At 41.4% G+C, this 17202-nt stretch overlaps 1 long non-coding RNA gene across 1 annotated transcript; it reads left to right on the forward strand.

Annotated features, from left to right (window-relative positions):
- The first annotated feature begins 293 nt into the window (after positions 1-293).
- On the forward strand, positions 294-12967 carry LOC125930850 (uncharacterized). Its single transcript, XR_007460264.1, has 4 exons — positions 294-710; positions 1986-2059; positions 12556-12655; positions 12761-12967. It is a non-coding gene; the product is annotated as an uncharacterized LOC125930850 (long non-coding RNA).
- Positions 12968-17202: the final 4235 nt, after the last annotated feature.

Below are 17202 nucleotides of genomic sequence, written 5' to 3' on the forward strand. Positions count from 1 at the left end.
TGTTGACTTTGTGAATACCTGAAATAATACATTTAACCAAAATTACGTATTTAAGTATGGCGGTAGTATGTACAGCATTAGAGGAAAGAAATTCAAGCAACCAGATGGAGGCGTCTGCAATGATCTGTGACATTCTGATGTTGACATTCTGTGGTAGTCGCTGACATTTTAACATTCATATCAACTTTTAATCCCCTAAAAACAAACCATTAAACTTTCAGCTTCTTTTTAGTACCATGAAATCTGTGCACTAGATGACTTCACCCCACCCCTCCCCTCCACTCCCCCGCCCATTAGCCTTATCTGGTCCCTAACCAACAACCCATCCTTGACTCTCACCTCACCCCTTCTTAGACCTCCCCATATCTTTTACCCTATCCTTTACTAGATGCTCCCAAGTCAAAATATCCCTGGTGTCCAAACAGTGGACAATGTCAGACGGTATCCCAATTTCATCCATGGGGCATGAATGGCCTGACCGAGGCTGCTGGTAATGGACATGCCAGGAAAGGCAGAGTGAGAGGAAATTGTAAAGAGCAATGTACAAGATTTGGCAACAGAGCAGATGTAGCAGAAGGAACACAGAGAGTGGCCAAAGATGACTCTCTGGTCAGCATGTCATGAGAAGAGTGAGGACATTGGGGAAGTGAAGAACAGAAGAGGGTGTGAGAACAGCTGAAGAGGATGAGTTTGGACTGGGCCATGTCAAGGTCAGTAGCAACATCAAAACCCTGAATAGCTTCACAAGATTGCAGATTAGAGTTGATGTTGATGGAACAAGATGCATGGGGCCAATACTTTTTGGGGTCAGCTCTAGCAAGGCTGAAGAGCAGAAGGAGAAGTCCCTGAGAAGGGCATCCCCAAATGAGGGCTGTGTTGAGGCTGCAGGGGCCTCGCTTCCATGAATGCCAGGCCGCACTCTGGTTCCTACCACTCAGGGGGCCCAACACTTCCACTCATTTATTGTTGAAGCCCTGGAGGTGGAGGAAGAGGCCAATCTCACAAGCCATGTGTGGCTGAGGGATTTGTTAAAAGGAACTGCTCCTTATTTTTCTATACCTCACTTTATTCAAATAAAGAACTCCTTAGAATTCTTCCCCTGAGGAAAGAATGGGGCTGTGATTTGGGAACCCAGAGGCAAGTTTGTTATGGCTGCTGTAACAAAGTACCACAAACGGGGTGCTGTAAACAACAGAAATTTATTTTCTCACAGTTCTGGGTGTGAGAAGTCTGGGATCAAGAGTGGTTCCTTCTGAGGGCTGTGAGGGTGGGCCATGTTCCAGGCCTCTCTCCTTGGCTTAGACACGTCTGTCTTCATATTCGTAAGTTGTTCTCCCTGTATCTTCACATTGTCTTACCTCTGTATGTATTTGTGTCCAAACTTCCCCTTTTGGCAAGGACACCAGTCATATGGGGCTAGCACCCATCATAATGACTTCACTTTAACTTGGTTACCTCTGTAAAGACCCTGTTTCCAAACAAGGTCCCACTCTGAGGTACTGGGGGTTAAGACTTCAACATATGAATTTGAGAAGGCACAGTTCAATCCTTAACAGCAAATCAGAGGGAAAGGACAAGTGCATGAGGAAGTACACGTCCTAGGAGAACTCCATCTAAGTGTGCAGAGTTGGCAGTCATCAGCTTGGCCTCAGACCTTTGGAAATCCCCTGCATCTGGTTTTCCCAATTCTCGTAATCTCATCCCTCCAAAAAAAGACATCTAAATACATTCCATTCATTTCTCTTGAGAAGCTCACTCTGCTGCCCACTGTGTAATGTGCTAAGAGGTTTTAACTAGAGTGGATTAAATGGCTTGGTTAAACTAAGGTCTCTGAGGCATTTCGCCCATTCTCTAAGGCTAAACAAATCTTCTCCAGGTGTTCAAGACATTGCATAATATTAGACCACCTGAAGCTCCATCTCCTAGCAGCAAATCAGGATGGTGATGAAAGTGGTTGGTGACCTTTTCCTTTTGTGTCATTGCAGGGAAACGCTATGTTCTTCTAGACTGGTTGGAGGGACACTGCTAGGTGAAGGGGAGGGGTTTACACTCAAGACAGGTAAGTGTGGGCTCAGATAGAGTTTCCAGTGGAGCCCTGACAATGTACCAGGTGCCACACTAAGTGAGAGGATTCACTTGTGAGGAAGACAGTCTTTTGGGTGGGAGAGGGAATTCTCACATTGCCACAGGCAGATGGGATTTACAAGTGAAAGGGCAGAGAAGCTCAGAGACAGAGGGACTAAACCTGTTGCTTTCAGACATGATCTTTGCTTAGTGGTTCTGCGAATGTTTTAATTGATGGGTTTCCATGCCATACCAGTTGCTAAATATTTTTATATTACCCTTGCATATGAGCATATTGTTGGAGGGAAATTGAGAAGGGAGTAAAGGTGGTAACCAGCTTAAGCTAAAGAAACAGGCTTTAGATGGTTACAGAGTTTAGAGAATTAGGTTGAGGAAAAGAAGCCAGGATTTGTGGAGCAATTCTCAACTGTTTTACAGTCAGGATTCTTTTCCACTCTTAAAAATTATTGAGGCCCTTAAAGACCTTCTGCTTATATAGTTTATATTGATTAACATTGACAATGCTAGAAATTAAAGCAAAGAAATTTTTTCAATATATATTCATTGATTTAATGTAATAACTACCCAGTACATGTTAACATAAATGGCCTATTTTTCATGAAAATTAATTATATTTTCTTCCTCAAAAACGTAGCAAAACACTTCATTGTGTCATATTTTTGGAAATTTATTTAGTGTCTGGCTTCAGAGAAGACAGGCAGAATCTCTTATCTATTTCTGCATTCAATCTGTCAGTTGTGCTGTTTTAGCTGAAGTATATAATGAAAATCCAGCCTTACACAGATACGTAGTTGGAAAAGGCAGGACTCTGTGGGTTTCCTGAAAAGAATTCAGGGCTCCCCAGGGGTCCCCTGGCCACACTTTGAAAACCACACTAGTTTAGTTTAGTAATTTTATCATCTTACTACATCCTGATTGGACCTCTTCTTTTAACTATACTGTTACAAGGAGATTCAAACATCAGGGTTTTAATCCATAATATAATTTGTTTTTAATTTGTCTGTGTCATGTACATCCTTACAAAGCCTTAACTCTTTACTTCTATGTTTAAGAAGTCAACTTTGTGCTAAAACTCACTACCTTTTAGCTTGTTTGCAGTGAGAAAGTTAACTAAAGAAAAGATAAATTAGAAACAAATACAGTTCAATTACCTATATTCAGTTATCAGAAATAGTTTTTTCTAACGCCTCCAACTCTGAAGACCCAAACACTCTTAACTATGCACTTAAAAATGATATTAAAATATGTATCTGTAAGCCATAGGCAGTAGGAAGTATTTTGTGAATTTTGTTTTGCATCTTTTTTTTTTTTTTTTTTTTTGGTCTTTCGAGGAACTATGTCATATGAATCATGATGACCATTGTCAATGCAAAGGAAGATAAAGGAAACTGGTTCATTGCCCAACTGTTTCAAGCCCAACCCTCATTAGCAAATTGTGGTTCTTCAGGCTGACCAAGGGAGCTTGAGCCTAATAAACTCAGAGTGTAGTAACAGAAGACTGACCCTTGCAAATCTTAGCTGAGGTACAGACAATATCACCTTAAAAGTAGCCCATGAGTTGTCTCTCTAAGCCAGTGGTTTGCAGAATATCGTGCCATATAACATGGTTAACAAGGATGACTGAGTTTGAAGAAACCAGTCCACAGATGCCAAGAAGACTGAAGAAGTTCACCATGAAGTTAAGTCTTGGGATCAATAGTCCTAGCCTAAGTCTTAGACCCTGGGAACCAAAAGAGGGAGGAAGAAGAAGGAGGATGAGTAGCTCTCCCTCATCCCTTATTGAAAATACGGCTAACCCTAGATGATACTGACCTTGAAAGGCCCCCTTCCACAACTTTTACATGCTTTACCACCTTGCAAAGCCTCTCCCTCTGAATGCACAGTGTTTCCCACTGTCCTTGTCCTATGTCACTCAGGTCCATGATTTCCCAATAGTCATTCCCCCACTACAGCTGCCCCTCTCCTTAGCCTCACTAGCTAAACTCTGGTGCCTCACCTGGGAGTCCCAACAAAATCTATCTTATATACATTCAACCTTCAAGTTTCAAGTTCAAATTCACAAACACATTTCCGGAGCCCTGCCTGGTCCCAGTTCTCTGTGCTTAGCTCTTGGGTGAAATCAGCGTTTCTACTGCTTCACTCTTTGCCAAGGCCATTTGTATCTTTAGAAGTAGGCTTAGTTGATGATCCTTCAGTAGAGTGTCACAAAGAGAAATGAAAACACTCAGGTGCTGTGAGGGTAAATGTTGGAGACTGGGGAGAGGTTATAAGGACATCTCACACTCCCACCCCCAAAGCTACTTTAAATTATTCTTGTCAAGAGAGAAGAGTCATGTCCCAGGAAACTCAATTTTGGCTCTTTGAGTTCATGTGAATTCCTCACCCCCTCCTTTTATTAGAAAAGAGCATAAGATGTTCTTTCTAGATTTATTTGCAGAAAAACCAATAGCAGTTTTCCAGCTTCAAATGCGGATTCTTAATGCATGGCCTATAATATCTGACATTGTTATCTCAGGAATGTTGATGGGGTCCAGAGAAAAAGCTGGAGGCCTCAGCGGGGTGTTGCCAACTGAGTGTCAGTGTACTTTTCCAACAACCACAAAATGACAGTAGGCTTTTGCCCTTGTTAGGAAAAAGGACACTTTCTTTCTCATTGCAGATCATTGAATTCATGGTAGTATCTGTCAGGCTGAAATCTTCTGCGACCACAGTCTCCTTTCCTTTGTGGTTTGCTTTTTCTTGGTAATGATTCCATTCCATAGTTTTCTCTGGGTTAATATCTCTCCTGGATGTTATATAGTAATCTAAAATAAAGTTGAGTCTCCACTAAATCATAATAGGGATAGTATTGATCCTTGTCTTGACTGCATCCATCAGTAGATTGATGTCCAGACATATTCCATATGGAACAGAATGACTGCCTAGGTTTTCTGGGACAACAGATTCATTTGGACTCACAGAAGGTTTTATTGCCCCTGCTAGATCCCAGAGAAGTCCTCACGTGCCAGTCAAAGGCTGCAGGAGATATTTCATTCTCAAGTTTTTAAAATGTTTATTTCTCTTGAGAGAGAGAGAGAGAGAGAGACAGAGAGAGAGAGAATCCCAAGCAGACTCTGTGTTGTCATTGCAGAGTCCAACACGGGGCTTGACCTCAGGAACCATAAGATCATAACCTGAAAGGAAATCAGGAGTTGGACGCTTAACTGACTGAGGCACCCAGGTGCCCTGCATTCTCAATTTTAGTGTCCCATTAAGAAGGTGAGGCAGACACAAAGGAGAAAGTATTATGTTTACATTTAAAGAAATGTTAAAGCAATTGGATTGCATACATGGATTAAGCTATGGAATAGGAATAATAGGACCATAAGAGATAATGTGGTTTATTTTAAAGTGTAAACATACACATGATCATATTTCATGGAGCAATAGAGGAAAATTTCTTCTGGAAGAGCAAATAAGCTTAGGAAAACCGGACTTATGAATTCATGCACATTCCTGGCTTTATGACCCCATGGTTTTATTTGGTTAATGTTAACTTTCCAACATTTGGCTACCAAAATAGCTTTCCATTCTGAGGCTGTTACTGCAAAGTAAGTAGCTTACATTTTCCTTTCACACCTCACCGGATATTAATCTTTCAGAATTATTGCCCTGCCTTTTGCAATGTTCCTAATGTTCACACTTCCTATTGAGAAACTGCTGCACACACTGAGGATATCCTGCTTGGTCAGCAGGGATGGCTGTTCTGAGTGGCAGTTCTCAGGAGATCTGCCTCCACTATTCCCTCTAATCGTTGCTTTGGGGCACATGCCTTGTGCCCTAGTAGTTCTGAGGTTTGTCAGATCCAGATCATTATCTCTGACTAATCATGGTCTTAAACAACAGTCGTCATTCAAAGATTGTTCTCTTACGGAATTGCCATGACTAGGCAATCATTTTTTATATTGAAGTATTAGACATTTTTAGAGGTGATTCTCTGGTGATTATGCAGGGAATTATACATTAGGCTATGCAGGAAAACATTTTTTAGGAACTCCACATACTCAATGAAGCATCACATGGAGTAGAAAAAATTGTGAATGGAAAGGTGATTTGAGGACATGATGATTCCAGCACAATTTGTTTTTGAACTGTGTCTTCTCATAGTACTTCATGGATTTTTTTTTTTGTTAGTGCTGGGAAATATGATCTGGGGAAAACATGGGCAATTTTTCTAAGGCTCATATCATTGAAGAGTATTTCTTCATTTGAGGAGGAGAGTTTCTTCCAAACTGGGGGAAATTGAGAAAATAGTTTTATAGGGCTTAAGTCCTAACTCAGTTGCTGTCCCAGTTATCGATTACCATGTAACAAAACACTCTCAACTTTAGAGAACTCAAACAAAAACCATGTTCTTTTTCATGATTCTATGGATTAGGAATTCAGACCAGGCTCCGTGGGGATGGTTCAAAGTGTTGTCTGAGGCAGATCACATGGAGCTAGAAGATCCAAGATGGCCTTATTCATGTGGTTAGGGCACTTGGGTTGGCTGATGGCTGGGGGGTATTAGTAGTTGTATGTACACTGACATGGCTGGCTCTTCAAAGGAAATGGAAGTCCTGTCATAACCCGTAAGTCACACAGTGTCAACTCCCCCACATTCTGTTGATCAAAGTAAATCATATTATTGACCTAGACTCAAGTGAAGGAAAAACAGAACCTACTCCTTGGTTGGAAAATAATCATGGTGGCACAGGAATTGTTGGTAAACCCTCTTTGCTGAAATGCTTCTACCATGGCTGGTTCCTAGAAAAGCACTAGTAAGAGCCTTCATTTAACCAATTGCTATTAACCAATTGTCACAAAAAAAAAAAAAAAAGAGAGAGAGAGAGAGAGGGTTACTTATTTTAGTGACTCCAAAGTTCCATGAATTGTAAGATGTACATTGTTCTATATATTATTTAAAAAATAAAAAGGCTGCCAAGTAAATCATGACATGATATAAATTATTAAGATGCATCTTGACTTCAGAAATATTACAAGGTGGGGGAAATGTGCATATTCAAGATAATGAAAAGTGGTAATTATCTGATACATAATTCATCAGAGTTCAAAGACAAGTGGATAAAATCCAAGGCTTGGAAGCTAGTCATTATTTTGATCACTGAATCCATCAATTGGGTATCAACTTGCATAGTCCTTATCCTGACTAAGGTACTCATTTTGGCATGGTCTGATAGGACAGGGCCTTAAAGGGTCATTTTTTTTCCCCTCTTACCCCCTCATCAAACCATGAGGGCCGGCAAATCATGGGAATCAGGAGAACAATTGGGTATTTGCAGCTCAGTGAGCAAAGCTGCCTCTATTGGGAAGTTGATCCCTAGGTTTGGTTGCTTTGCACCACTCAGCTCAACCAATACACCTAGACCTTCTACTGGATTCTTTAATTCACTCACTGGGTATTTTTCACCATTGAGAAGTCATCGGTACTTTCACCCTGGCTTCCTAGATGACAGGTTTCCAGGAATACATGAAGTCATAAAAGCAGTGATTAGCATATTTCCAAATTTAGTAAATGCTTATTGGGTCCCTATGTGTGCCACAGACTGTGCTCAATGCTACAATAGTCAAAAAGACAGATATGCAGCATTCCCTCTTAGAGTCTGATGGGAGAGGCAGGCAGTGGGCAAGTAAAACATTTTTTTTAATATATATTTATTTTTGAGAGAGAGAGAGAGAGAGAGCGTAAATGGGGGAGGGGCAGAGAAAGAGGGGGACAGAGGATCTGAAGCAGGTTCTGTGCTGACAGCAGAGAGCCCGATGGAGGGCTTGAACTCATATACCATGAGATCATGACCTGAGCCACAGTCAGACACTGAACTGACTGAGCCACCCAGGTGCTCCAAGTAAAACATCTTAATTCATGAGAGATCTTATAAGTACTATGAGGGAAATGAATAAGGTGGTGACAGAAAATAAGAGGAGACTCCTTTAAACAGAGGTGATCATGGAAGGGCATCCTGAGGAAGGAAAATTTAAGCAAAGACTTAAAGATTTAAAAGGATGAGCCATGCAAAAAGCCAAGGGAAAGTGCTCTAGCTGGAACAGAAGACACAGCAAGTACAATGGTGCTGAGGTCACAAAGAGCTTGGTATGTTTCTGAAACTGAAAGTAGATTGATATAATCAGAGCAAATTTCTCTAGAAAACCAGAAAGCAGGCCTAGAGATACATGTAGAAATTTCTCCTATGTTCCACACAGGCAAAACAAACAGAAAATGTTTAAAAAACAAACAGCAAAAACAAACAAACAAACAAAAAAAAAAAAACAACTGGAACCAGAATTTTATAAGCCTATAAACATCTCTGAGAAGAAGAAAAAATGAGCCCTATAGTGATTTTTTTCTTTACTTTCCTTCTAGAATATGATGTGACTATTTCTTAGATTTATAGAAGTTTATTCACAAAGTCAGTATTTCTCAAACATGAGTAATGAAGCAAGACTTTGAAGGAAACAAATATACAAATCATCAGCATTGACTTAAATCATTTTAATTATGTTTCTTTAAGATGAGGGAAGTGTAACTGTCTTATGCTCATAGATGTTATGCAAATCTAAAACTAAATCAAGTTTACAAATTAAATACAAACTAAGCTACAAAACCAATAAAATGCAAATTATCAACATTAGAGTAATGAATGATGTTATTTGCTGCCACTAAATTGCTGATGCTTGCATTGATGTGTTTCATTTCACTTGTTGCAAAGCTGGACCATTATTGTTATCTTTTTTTCTTATCGTTTTTAAAAATAAGCATTTTTAAAATCCTTTATCCATTATCATTAGCACACTTCTGAATTATATATATATAAAATTTATTTATTTTAAGAGGGAGGGAAAGAGTGTGAGTGCATGCACTTGTAAGTGGGGGAGAGGCAGAGAGAGAGAGAGAGAGAGAGAATCCCAAGCAGGCTACTTATTGTCAGTACAGAGGTCCATGCAGGGCTCCATCGCATGAACCGTTACATCATGATCTAAGCCGAAATCAAGAGTCCAACTCTTAATTGACTGAGCCACCCAGGTGCCCCGTCAGATTTCAAAATATGATACTGAAATGAAAATATACTGTTTGAAAAATATACTGTTTGAAAACAAAAATTCTTTGTTTTTCACTACTGCATTTACAATCTAACCATTGGTAATTTAATGATAAGATTTCACAATATAGCCAATGACTCTGTGAATATGTACTAATGGCCAGGTCTAAGGTTTTTATAGTTTCATATGCCAATGATATGGACCACTAAACCTTTCTCTATGGAATGAGTGCAAAAACCTTAGAGTGTGTATTGTATAGTAATTTGGCTTTACTTGGTACTAACATGACCATATGTTAAATGCAAATGTCCCTATGAAATTGCATGGAGTACTTCAATAAAAGGAGGTAGTCTTGGAATTCTAGAATGTGCTCAGATTACTTTAAGATTATCATACGTGTGAAAATCCAGAAAAGTTTAATCTTATAGGTTTTGTGGACTCGGGAAATACGTCTGAAGACTCTAGGCTGAGAAAAGGTACATACATTAATAATGGGGTCAGAAGGAAGAATGGGTCTGAAATGTTTTATAATATCAGGAACAATCAACCCAACATGAATATAGCTGGACAAATGTATGCCACAGAGATGTAGCATAGGACACCTATTCAGTTTAGAAATAATGTGAATAAGGAAGTACACCAGTGTAATAGCTGTTAATAATGATTAAGTGTCTACAGTATCAGACGTTGTGTTAAGTAATTAATAATGATGATTTTAAAAAGAATGCAGTTCATTTATTAGCTACCACAGGCACGTGTAAAAGAATAACATAGTTCCAGCTAGATCACTTTTTTAAAGAAAAAGCAGGAGAGCAAATTCTAATTTAACTATATCAGGTCTAACAATCTAACCAAAAATCTCTGAGAAGAAATTTCCTGCCCAATTTCTGGAGACCCAGTCTCTTCCTGAGTTCCAGACTTGAATATCAATACACATCTCAGAGTGTCAGTGATAGATGGTGTCCAAAGATGACTGCCAATCACACCTTCCCTCCCTATACGTGTGCGCTGCTCCTCAGATCAAGAGGTTAAGTCCTACTCCCCTTCCCTTGAATACAGGCTGGACTTAGTGGTTTGCTTAACCAGTAAAACACAGCAGAAGTAACATTTGGGTGCTTGTAAAGCTAGTTATAAGAATCCTTGGAACTTCTACCTGGCTCTTTTGGAATGCAACGGTTAGGGGTATTCCCTCTTGCAATCCAACTGCCCTACTGTAAGGAGACTAAGCAACATATGCTGGCACTGCCATTGGCAGCTGCCAGCGAATGGCCAGCATCAATTGCCAGCCAGATGTGTGAGCCCCAGATGTCTCCCTGCAAATTCCAGAGAAAAACAATCACGAGTTTTCCAGCTAAGCCCAGGTAACCTACAGAAACATGGAAAATAATAATAATTGCAGGTTTAAGTTACTAAGTCTTGGGTGGTTTGTTATGCAGCAACAGGTCACTATAATAATATCCCAGATCCCAAACCAAATCTTTTATTTCCCCTTCGCAAAACCCAATCCTTGTGTGTCCCATCGCAGGAAAAACTTCCATTTAATTAGGTAAAAAATCTTGAAGTCATCCTTGGTCTTCTCTTTTTCTCAAATGCTACCTTCAATCCATTGGCTCAGTCTCTAAATCATATCCCAGATTTCTTCATTTACTATTTCTTCTGCTCTCCCATCCTTATCCAAGCTACTGCGAATTCTTACCAGATCTCCTGTAATAGCCGCCGAGCTGGTCTCCCTGCTTCCCCCTCTGTCTCCAGTGTTTCTTCTCAACATAACAGGCAGCCAGAGTCCTCCTTTAAAAATGGAGATGACTTCTCTGCTCACAAGCCTCTCATCACACTTAGAATAAACCCAACGTCCTGGCCTTGGCCTAAAATGTTTTCCAGCAACTGGCTCCCATTTCCTTGCTGAATTCATTTCTTACTGCTCTCTCCTTTGCACACTCTTCAGCCAGATAGGCCCTCGTGCTGTATCTTGAATATGCCAATGTCACCCCTACTTCAGGTTCTTTACACTCACTCTTCCCTCATCCTGGAATCTTCTTTCTTGAGATGTTATTATGATCCTTGTATTCACGTCTCTGTCCATAGTGTTTCTGCTCCAGAATGCCCTTTTCTGACCAGCCTAGCTAAAATAGCACCCCCTGACTTTCTGCATCCCCTCAGCCTGCTATAGTTCTCTTTATCATAGTTCCATCACCACCCTTTGCTATTGACCTCTTTGTTTCCTGTCTATTTTGCTCCACTTCAATGGAAACCCATGAGGACAAGGAAATTGTCTGTTTTGGTTACTGATATATCACCAGTACCTAGAATCATTCCTGGCACATAGTAGGGCCTCAAGAAATATTTGTTGGACGAATAAATGGTCCCTAGACCTGTTTTCCAAAGTGTCAATAAGGACTGACATGCATCTGCCTTCTTGACATGTAAGCTAATTTTTCTATATTTCCTTCAGCTCAGAGCACAGTCAAGACACATGACTTTTCCAGCCTGAAATGGGGTGGATAAGAAGACACATCATCCCCATGTATTCTATGTTACTAATATTTGGCCTCACTACTGCCTGGGTATTAAGTGTTCTCAGTATGTGACCACAAATCCTTCTCTTAATCCTAACTTCTTGGAGCTCAGGTTGAGACTAGACTTTGTGTAGGAGTCCATGCAAGTTTAGATACCCAACCCTGGTCAATTATCTATTTAATGTTGATAGATCCCCTAATGTGCCCCAGGCCCTGTAAAAAGTACTAGTGATACACTGGGGAATAAGGCAGACTGGGCTGCATCTGCTCAAAGCTAGCATTTTGAAGGATGACTGAAAGATAAGGCAGTTGGGGAGTAATGGCGAAAGGTGCCAAGGAAACTGCCTATAATCACAGCCTCAGGGATGTGTTCCAAATCCTTGGGACAGACACATGTGTGGCTTGGGAGGTCCTGTCTCAGTAGTATCATCTAGATGACATTGGCAGTAGCTAGCACACTCACTGAGTGCCACATAACCAATATTGCTTTGCCCACACATCACTAGGGCCCTGGGAAACCCTGTGGCACAGCCAAATAGCTGTAACCTTTTAGGCCTTTCAGAGCATTTTTAAAGCCCAGAAGGGCAGTGTATTATCTGTATTTACCCAGCAAAGCAACAAAGGCAAAAATCACACTTGTGAATATTTTCAGCAGTTGGGACTGTCAGAAAAGTAAAGATACATGACTAAATATATCCAGGCAGTGTCCCTGCACTATCAGGCAGGGCTTGTTTTTGCTTTGTTTTGTTTTCTTCTTTAAATCCCATTACTTTCAAAGAGCGGTCATATTGAAAAAAAAAATAACCACTATAATAATAAACATCCTTTATCCATCATGAATTATTATGGAAAATTTTCCTGTATTTATTTTCTCTAGAATTCCTAAAGCCCTGCGGAACACACTCCTAGTAAGATTTTCTAGTGTCAGGATCTTTTGTGAAGATTCAGAGATGTGGATCACCAGCTCACATGAGAAAGTAGGTGCAATTTGCCACAACCATTAAAGTCCTCTTTATACTTCTTACATGTTTTAGCTAATCAACCTCTCTAACTAAACTCTAATCTGTCATTTTCTTTTTCAGAAAAGAGTAAGAATCATTTAACTAAAGTCTCTCAGGGGACTAATTGTGGACAACAACATCTAACATAAAGGCTCAGTGTGTTAAGCGCTTCACAGGCATTATCTCATTCAATTTGCACAACAGCCTTGTAAGGAAAAACTACTATTACATCACCTCCATTTTCCAGATGAGGACACCAAGCACGGCAGGTCTTAGTGCCTAGCCCAAGGCTACCTACCAGGGAGCTCATTGGGACCTACCAGGACCCATCTTCTGCAAAGCCAGCAAGCATAACCACTGTGCCCTTCAATCTTGCTTCAGAGGCTGGCTCTACAGTAGGCACTCAATGGCAGATAGGGGCAGTTCCCAACTTTCAGTTATCCAGCTTGCTGACAACTCACATATTTGGACACTCAACTGCAGAACCTCCCTCCTCCACTCATAGTCCCCCTACTGTTGACACTGCGGTAAAGGGAGCCCCCATTCCTTCCACCAGAGGACTCCCAGCCTTTCCCGATTCCCCTCCCTCCAGGTCCCATCCCACCTCCCCACCCTAACCTCAGCCCCGCAGTTGAACAGGTCACTTCTGGGATCCAAGCTGGCAGGGACCTTGCACCACTACCAGCACTGCGGTATCCTTGCATGAAGGATTCCACTGTCCAGCCTGCAATCTATTGTCCAACAGTATGATTTTTCACAGGAAAGCAATGTTGCTTTCAAACAACCAACGTGCAAGTGAGCCCTATTCATTCAAACTGCCTGTTTAAGATGACGTTGCAGTGAAGATTCCTACCGGTATCTCTCCAAACCTTAGAGGGAAAACTATAGATATGTCAGGATGACATTAAGCCCAAGTTTCCTGTTTTTTGTTTTTTTTTTTAACGTTTTATTTTTGAGACAGAGAGAGAGACAGAGCATGAACGGGGGAGGGTCAGAGAGAGGGAGACACAGAATCTGAAACAGGCTCCAGGCTCTGAGCTGTCAGCACAGAGCCCGGTGCGGGGCTCGAACTCACGGACCTTGAGATCATGACCTGAGCCGAAGTCGGCTGCTTAACCGACTGAGCCACCCAGGCGCCCCTCCTGTTTCATTTTTTACTGGACTTATATAAATCAATCGTTAGTGCTATTTCCTATGCCAGAAGTTATTAGGCATTTCCATGTTTGAGGTACATTTTGTGAAATCCTCTCCAATGCAAAACTACACAGTATCTGGGTCATCTGTTCTGTGCTTGCTTCCAGCCTTCACCATTTTGAAACTATTTTAGGTACTGGTGCTTATTTTCCACTTCTTTTTTTAATGGGTGGCATTTTCATTCCTCACATGCAACTTCTCCTTGTATTCTTTTAGGGTCATCTTTGAAATGTCAGCCTTGGTCCTCTGACATGAAAATTTTAAAACGGAAATTTGTTGTAATTTCTTTCAAGTTGTAAATAGATGTTATTTATAAAAAGTACTAACTTTTTTACAAAAAAAAAAAAATGACCTTTGTCCTCCAATCTAAAAATACTAATCAGAAAAAAAAACCTCATCAGTCCTTCTGAAAATGTCTTTCTTAACTAAAATATAACATTAGAATAGTAATGCAGCAGCTGTCAAACATGAGCACACATCAAGATCACCTAGAAGGCTTGTAAAAATGAAAATTGCTGGGCCCCGTCCATAGAGTTTGTGGGGCCTGAGGTGGGGCATTTCTGACAAATCACCAAACGAAGTTAATCCTGCTGGTTGAGGGACCACAGTTTGAGACCACTGGTTTAATATTAGAGTCCAAAAAAGTCTTGAGGATCCTTTATGCCTTATTTAAAACTCTAGTGGTTGTAATTTACAAAATCCCACTCAGGCTGGCCTGAGTGCAGAAGAGAGTTTGTTGGAGCAGCTGGGATATCTCCCAGACTCCAAGATAAATTTGAACAATCAGGTCAAAGAGCAGGCAGATTGAGGTGCACAGCTGGAGGGACAGGGTCTCCTCTGTCTCTGTCTCTTCACTCCCCAATCTAAGCTCAAATTTGCTCTATTCAAGTAATCAAAGGAGAGATCTGACTGGCCACTGGCCAGCTGATGAATGGACTCCCCCAGGGTCAGCGTCGATCCCTGATTAAATCACCCCAATCCAAATATGGTACCACAAGAAAGGTGTGGTTCTCAAAGAGTGGCTTGGCAGAAACTCTAAACAGCATGTACTGTATCATCTTCTGAACTCTTACTGTCACAAGAGACAACTGTGGTTTGGGGAAAGTTAAGTGCTTGCCAAAGAGCATGCGCCTAATGAATGGCAAAGCTGAAGCCAGTCTTGTTTTTGGCGGGGGGAAGTGGAGCCTGGTGCGTGGATCCAAAGCCGATCTGGAAGTGCCAAACAGAAATTTGTTTCTTATCCAATGGTGGGCCAGAGCTGCTGATAGCAGTGCCAGAGACCTGGGTGTTAAATATTCGGGAATTGTGCAAGCACACAAACCATTGGTAGCTGGAAACTTGCCATAGTTGGAGTATTTACACCATGAAAATTGGGTAACATTACAAACTGGCCCTGCTCCTTATTTTTTAGTTCCAAAGAGCCAGTTTAGCAGCACACCATTGCCTAGCTCCATGTGGGCAGAATTTACAAGCAGCACAGACACCATATTTCATACAAGATAAGGCAACCTGAATTTGCAGTTTCTCCAGTAGCTGCCGCCTAAACCCTATAAGTAGCCTATTGCCCTGGGGTTGGCAGCTAGAACTCACGTTGTATATCCAGTCCCTCAAACTTGTCTCCTGACAAGTTTCTCACTGACACGTGTGCACAAAATAAGCCTGCTGTCTCATTGACCTTGAGCTGCTCTTGTTCCCAGATTCAAAGCTGGCTCTGTCCTAACTGCCAAATGGCAGAATTTCAGTATTACCAAAGTAAGACAAGCCTGAGCAAGTGTATATAAAACCAACAGAAGTGTCTTTAAGAGATTTGTGTTAAAAAAAAAAAAAAAAAAAAAGGTAATAAGGCAGCCAATAAACAAATGCCCTCAGGGATATTGACTTACTGTGTGGTTATTTAAAGAAGGAAACTCTTGTGTAAATTGCCCAAGACGTCTTTCTCCAGGCTCCCGTTATGTGGCTTGGCTGCCGGCTGCCTCATTCCCATCAGTGCACAAAGCCTGGGAGAGAAAGAAACCTCCGTGACTGTAAGTGATTCCCCAGTCCCCTGGCCTCTGCCACCTGTCACGGAGCCTGCTGACGCACCTCCACTGTCCCTTGGCAGCACTCCACACAGCCCCCTGTCCCACATTTCTTAAGAGGCACTAACTGCATGCGCCTCACTGACCACAAGACAGCACTGGGAGCTGGGTGGAGTGGGGGTGGGGGTGGGGGTGGGGTTAGTGTTTCCATCCAATAATGCTTCCTGGGCCAGAGAGCCTAAAACAACACAAAGCAAACTCCATCTTTCCATAAGGAATTTCGGCATGGAGCTGTTTGCTGCTGTTGCGACTACAGCACGATTTCCTGGAACATGATGTCGTCATGAGATTTCCCATGCGTCTTCTCCCACGGCAGACCTAGAGTTCCTAGTGCACTCATTTAAAATTCTAAAAAAAACATATGAGGATGCCAAGATAAATTAAGTCCTGGCACTGATATCTATGGAGAGAGAAGCATTTTACAAATTTTAACGCTCTATCTCCTCTTTTCCTTTGCCTTTCTCCTTCCTCCTCCTGCTTCCTCGTCCTTCTTTGCCTTAGCCAAAATCGGTCCCCCACCCCATTTTATAGTCATTGAACTTGCACTGTGAATTTCCACTGACACACTAAACTAGGTACTGTGAAAAAAACAAAAATGTGTGTTGAGGTGAAAAGCATTTGGCACATGGATCCAGCCACTTCCTTCCCTAAGACCAACCTGCTTCATCTTGTTCATTGTTTCCTCAACAATCTTGAGCACACTGTTCTTAGCAATGGTGAGTAAAGTCTGCTCCTTTGCTCTGCAGTCTCCTGGGGGAGGAAGATACTTGGAAAACTAATGAGAGCCTGGAAAAATACTTGCCACAAAGTGGTCTATACAACATGCTGAGATCACTGCCTCTAGTTTTTTGAATCACAAAGCACTTTCACTGGGTTAGTGCATAGTGTAATGTAATTTTCACAGTGGCCCTGTAAAGGAGGCATGGGAAAAATGTTGTCAGTGTTTTGATCTATTTGTCCCTCCTGGGCTGGGAGCTCCTTGAGGGAGGGTCCTTGTTATAGTCAGAGAATGTCATAGTTGAAGGAACTATGGAAGAAGAACATCCAGCCTGGCACTTTCCTTATACCATGGAGGAGACTGAGGTAGGAAGGCATCATGAGATGGTAACAAAAGCAGGAAATTCTACTTGGCCCCCTGGTTCCTGTCCCAGCTCTCAGCCATATGCTACACACATTATTTCACATATGACCTCCTTATGCTTTGATGTTCTCTTCTGTGAAATAAAATCAACACTATTTTCTCTGCCCATG

Source organism: Panthera uncia, chromosome A2 (genome assembly GCF_023721935.1).
Source record: "Panthera uncia isolate 11264 chromosome A2, Puncia_PCG_1.0, whole genome shotgun sequence".
Lineage (NCBI taxonomy): Eukaryota > Metazoa > Chordata > Mammalia > Carnivora > Felidae > Panthera > Panthera uncia.